This window comes from Amblyomma americanum, chromosome 2 (genome assembly GCF_052857255.1).
Source record: "Amblyomma americanum isolate KBUSLIRL-KWMA chromosome 2, ASM5285725v1, whole genome shotgun sequence".
Lineage (NCBI taxonomy): Eukaryota > Metazoa > Arthropoda > Arachnida > Ixodida > Ixodidae > Amblyomma > Amblyomma americanum.
The window spans coordinates 189,417,042-189,423,041 of NC_135498.1; the positions used below are offsets into that span (position 1 = coordinate 189,417,042).

Consider the following 6,000-nt stretch of genomic DNA (forward strand, 5'->3'; position numbering starts at 1 on the left):
GAGGCAATGAGCACAACGTGCAGTTCAAGGCTCTATTCTGGTCCGTCTCACGAGCTATACAGCTTACCGACCACATTTAAGTGAAAGACATAAGATCCGGGGGCCTGAGGTAAATAAAAAGCAGGCCGAGCCGAGCACAACAATATTCTTCACCTTACCTTATGAGTGGCCCTCTTCCTCTGCTTCCTCTTTCTTGGTTCGACATCCAGGGAGCGCCGGGGCGGAAGCACGGGGAAAAGTTTGTTTATTTCAAGAGTTCTAATCACATTAGCAGATAAAACCAATTGAGGGACATGTAGCGGCAAAAAAGTCGTAGAAAAAATAGGATCAGTGTTGCGGGTTGAAAAACAGCAGCGTGTGCCGTTCTTGCTGTTGTAAACGCCTGTATTAATCCAGGATAGAGGGAAAAAAGGACGTGGCTCCCTTCATCAGTGTGGCAGAAACAGGAACATTCTTGAGCTTCTCGTCCCCTCCTTGGACTAACGAGGTGATAGCGATGGCCGTATCGGTCAAGAGACTAAATATTCATTAGGGTCTGCCTGAGCGCAGTCGCGAGGCTGACAGGCAAGCGCTTTACTGCTGCCTTTTCATGATTTTCGCTATTTAAAAATTATTCCTACTCTAGGGATAATACCCATAATCATAGTCGCTATAGTTGGGATACAATACAGTTGGGATAATAGAGTTGCTTTGTCAGCTAAAGCCATCAGGACCTCTGTAAAGCAAGAGCAGTAACAGGCTCATCGGCAAAACCGCAGCGTCTACCTGCGAGAGCAAAAGCTTTCACGCTGTCAACCTGCACCTCCAGGGGCGGCACGCGCTACCTAGCTACATCCTCGAAAAGCCTCCACCCGGCAGAAGAACATGAGAGGAGCCCACCAACAACCCACCTCCACTCTCCACCTATTTGTACACTCTTAAGGTAACACCAACTAGAGCAAGAGCATTAATTCACCTCCCTCCACTCTCCACAAGGTCCATCCTCCTCCACCCTGCAGAAACGTCTACTCTTCAGAAGCCCTTGTTAGGAGCCCACCACATACCGACCACTACCCTCTAAACAGATTCCATTTATCGCCTTTCTCTATAAGCCTCCGCCGACCAAAAGCCCACACATCAGCAGAACAAAAAAGTTACCTTGAAATAAAATCCAAAAACACATCGCGAAGGCGAGCAATATAAAGCAGAAGGTAGCTTTGCCACAGCAGTTGGCATGATCGCCCGTCATTTTTAGTGCGCAAGCACTTATAGTGGTAATTCCCCGCATTTACCCGGTGTGTGTTTGCCTGTCTGTTTGTCTGAAGCCTGTTTTGTGGCAGGCTGCTCACCTGCCCACAGGGGGTTGGCAGCCTGCCCTCGAAACCTGGCAACCTGCCCACTGTGTCAGGCAGCAGCTAAATTAATCATGAAAGGCTGCTCAGGAAGAGCAACCTGGTTCGCAACTCAAGTCCGACTGATGCTAGCACCTTCAACAGAAGAGCAACGGCGCATCGCCTGACCGCTGCACCACTGCGCCAGGAGCGGTAAGACTCACAGGGATCTATGAATTGAGAGAATGAGCAATTCCGCGTATATAGACATTAACCCGTTATCGCTATCCGAACTACAGCCATCTGAACGCCGGAACCAAAGAAAAAACTAAACTGCTAGAGCACGTAATTCGCATTTGGCTTAACTACACTAATAGACAATCGTTTTTTTTTCGCATGCTGTTGCCACGGAGCTTGTAACATTATTTGTTGAAAGCCATAAGAAATATGTACAGAAAAAAACAGGGCTATATGTACGGGTTATTTAAAAAACAGCTAGCTAATAATGCTCGATAACAACAAAACGCTCCTAAACACAACTACAAATTTAGGAGTACACAGCTCCTACATTGAACTGAAAGAAGCCCGTTTAATGGCCCAAAGGCGATATTAGCCAATCCCACAACAAGCAGGAGTATTCCAACCAATCTTGGAATTAACTTTCAATCTATGAATAAAGACTTTAAAGTAGACTTGCACCGTGGGCATAGGGCAGCTGTACTAATCAAACCACTTCCCACAAAACATTCTTCCGATGCATCACGAGGGTAGAAGACAAGCACGAGCCAAAGCCTTACATAATAAATACGCACAGCGCACCGGAGCAATTTATCTAGATGCGCCAGAATGCAAACATATAAATGCCTTTGAAAGTGTGGTTGTAAACGAGAACGGTGACCACTCGTCTCAGCAACCAACAAAACCAAATTCTCTGAAACGGCAGAAGAGCCAGCTATAGCTCTAGCTGTAGCGCTTACCCAAGAGAGCAACGCTCTTACGTACTCTAAAAGGGCTATCAAAAATTAGGGCGAATTTCACTTCCTCAAAATACTTAACGTCAGCAAGCTCTCATCATGCTATTTTGAACTGCTATGGGTCCCAGCCCATTCGGAAAATCCGGGAAACGATGCAGCCCACAATAAATCCCGAATTTTCGTCGACTGGGCAGTGGGTAGGTCTGGCTCCCTAAATTTTACGAAGGACTCCATGACCACGTACCATCACCAAACCAAAAATCTGACTAAAGAACAAGAGGTTACGGCATCGTCTAGAGACGGTATCGGTACAACCCCGTCACTCCTCGCGCACACTTATCCTGATCAACACAACCTGAACTGTAAACACTGCGGCGAACGAGCCAACTACGATCACACCCTGTATGAGCCACCCCCGGGTTACCTAGTTACCGCTCCTTCTCTCGAGCGGTGGGAGACCGTGCTGGCTAGTTCTGACCCAGAACCCATGTTCTGGGTGAGGGGGGGGGGCTGAAAATCTTCGAGGGCTATGTACTCTCGACCCCTCAACGCGTTCTTAGCACCAAGCTCTATTCGACGAATAAAACGTTTTACAGTCAATAACTACCACAACTAAAAGAGAGGCGAGAAGAGAGAGAGAGAATAATTTTTATTGAAAGAAGAAAGCAATGATGATATGTTTTGTAGTAGGACCTCCTGGTCCAGCAGCCCTCTGGAGGCCGCCTCAGTCACAGACCGGTAAACCGGGGCTTGTGTTCGAAATTTCTTCGTTAGAAACAGTTGTTTTCGGTCAGACCGGATTGGTCAAAACACAGAAAGATGGCGTGGTGGCTTGAATGCCAGGTCGCCGAGTCGCTTAAGAGGGAGGAGGATAATGCCGACCTGTTGGAGCGAGTTGTGGGCGAGCTGAAGGAGGAGCGGGAAAAGCGGGCCCAGCTAGAAGAGCAGGTAGAAGCGCTCAGGTCGCGGCTGGCAGGGCACCCCGGTTCGGAGCAGTGTCAGGTGGGGGACGAGGCTCGTCGATCCTACAGTGCTGTAGCGCAGCAGGCTTTGAGTGATGAAGAGAGAGACGTAAAAACTCGCGACAGTAGCGTACGGCGGCGGGGGAGACAGGTAGTGCGATCCAGAGGGCAACATTCGAAGTCAGGAAGCGAACGGTTAGAGCGGAGGAGGGTTCTGATAGTCGGTGACTCGAACGTAGCGAGGGTTGATGGAGGAGTTGTGACGACAGTGAAGGCGGACAGGCGGGTGCAGGTGGAGGCCCAGTCAGGGAAGTGCATGGTAGATGCAATGGCCAAAGCCCAGGAGGTGGTGGGGGGCAGCATGGATGGCGAACACCTTGTCGTTATCCATGCTGGTCTCAACGATGTGCTGAGCGGGAGGAGCTAGAATCTCGAGAAGCAGTGAGAAGTGGGGATGTGTAGGCTTAGAGAGGCCCCTGAGGTTGTGCATGTGACCATATGCACAATCCCAGAGGTTCAGAGGCAGGCTAGCGAAACGGAAAGGACGAACGTTGAGGTTAACCGTGTAATTAGTTTAATGAGTCGACGACTAAGTTACGGGGTAATGGAAGTTAACAGGGATGTGTACGAGGCCAGGCCCCACTTTTTTGCACTGGATGGCATTCACTAAAGTGGTGCCGCTGGCAAGAGGGTGGGTAGTAGGATAGGTCGCCAGGCAACAGCTTTTTTTGAGGGACCCATAGCTCTGAAGGAATCAGTGCAGAGAAGGAAGAACCAAGATCAAAGAGACGATGGAACCATAGGAGAAAAAATAGACACAAGCGCCAGGGCCAAGTGAATTCAGATATATGTTTCATAAACTTGCAAGGTGGCAGGAATAGACTGAAATGGGAGGAAATACAAGAACAGTTAAGGCAGGAGGAATTAAAGGTATATGGATTAGTGGAAACGCATCTTAGAGACATGGAGCAACCACCCTGTAACCCAGACTACACATGGGAATATTGCAATAGAACAGAGGGCAGCAGAAAGGGGGGGGGTGGAATTGGAGAATTCATTCAAAAAAGTAAGAATTTTCAAAGGGTTAAACTGGGATGCAAGGAACATTTATGGCTAAAAGGAAAAGTGGCAGGGGAGCAAACACTCCTTGGCTTGGTATACCTGTGGACAGGAGCTAACGCCAAAGAGGAAAACAGGAAAATGTTAAAATGTATTGCACGTGACATTGATGAGCTAGGAGGACAGGGCGAGATAAATATATTAAGCGACATGAACGCCCATATAGAAGACCTGGATGGGTATACAGATTCGACAGGAAGCATGCTGCAGAACATGTGTGACAGGCATGATTTAGTTTTATGCAACAGTACCGAGAAGTGTGAAGGGCTCATAACATGGGAGGCAGAGAGTCTGCACTCGACGATAGATTATGCATTGATGTCACAGAGGATGTATAATAGCTTAGGGGTAATGAGCATAGATGAACATGGTTCCAGAAGTCTAGGTAGTGACCACAAGCGTATCAAGTTGAGTTTCAGAAGAGAAACCAAAGTAGGACTGAAGCGAGACTAACAATCAGAGGAGAATTTTTACTCAGAAAACCAACTGGAAGCAGCAGCCAAACAAATTGAGAAAGTAATTCTTGAGGATAGTGAAACAGAGTAGACTTATACCAAATTAACTTGATTACTGGAGCAAGAGCTAGCTATGCTATGAGTAAAGCTAAACGAGAAAAGACGCAAGCCCAAGACTTGGTCGGATGAGGAGGTCGAGAGGGCGATAGAGAAACGTCAGGAAGCATCCAGGGAACACAGATATTCCAAGCAGAGGGGGGAACCAGAAGTTGAAGTAGACAGAAAATGGGATACCTTCATAAAGTGTAGAAGGGAAGCATCCTATTTGATTAATGAGAAAATTGGAAGAAAGGGTGCCCAATGGATGTCAAAAGTAAATAAAGAAGATAGAAAATCAGCTCAAACATTCTAGAAGCATCTAAATGCAATGAGTAATAAGACTAGGTTAGAAGAAAGGTTTATTGTTACAGATTAGGGTATTCAACTAGAAGGGAATGAAGCGATAAAACACATAGAGGAACAAGGATGACAGAAAAAATTAAATAGAGAAATGTTGCCCATAATTTATCGAAAGAGGATAGACCGGTTACTGCATTAGCTTCACTTGAGCAAAGAGAGTGGGAAAGGGCAGAGAAGAAGGTTTCTAGTGGCACGTCAACAGGACCAGACGTTATTCCGATTATGTTATTAAAGAAGCCAGGACCCAAATCCGAGCAAACATTAATACAGGTAGTGAATAAAATGATAGTGGAGGGGAAAGTCCCCGATGAATGGCGATTAAGTAGAATGAATATGATATATAAAGAAAAGGGGGCAAAGCTGACGTAACTACCGTCCCATAACAGTGACATCTGTGGCGTACAGGGTGGTGATGCAGATTATAAAGGACAGATTGCAGGCTTGGGTGGAGAATGTCACGGATCTCCCCGGAGAACACTCGGACCGAAAGAATGAACTAGGCGACAGGTGTACCCACAGAAATGCACATTTAATACACCCTACGTGACACACACACTAGAACCTAGAACTAACAAAACTAACACAAAACAGACTATAAATACACACGACCCGGGCACACTGCTACTAGCGTCTACTACTAGCGTTCTACTATTAGCGGTCGGCGTTCGTGCTCACGGTTGGTTCGGTGTGGCTGCGGCGTTGTATGGATCCAGTAGGCGGC

At 47.1% G+C, this 6,000-nt stretch overlaps 1 long non-coding RNA gene across 1 annotated transcript in view; it reads right to left on the reverse strand.

Moving 5' to 3' along the window:
- LOC144119385 (uncharacterized) overlaps positions 1-195 on the reverse strand; it is a 39,994-nt gene extending 39,799 nt beyond the window's left edge. The window contains exon 1 of the long non-coding RNA XR_013312345.1: positions 159-195. This is a non-coding gene — a long non-coding RNA (uncharacterized LOC144119385). The remainder of the gene's footprint in view (positions 1-158) is intronic.
- Positions 196-6,000: the final 5,805 nt, after the last annotated feature.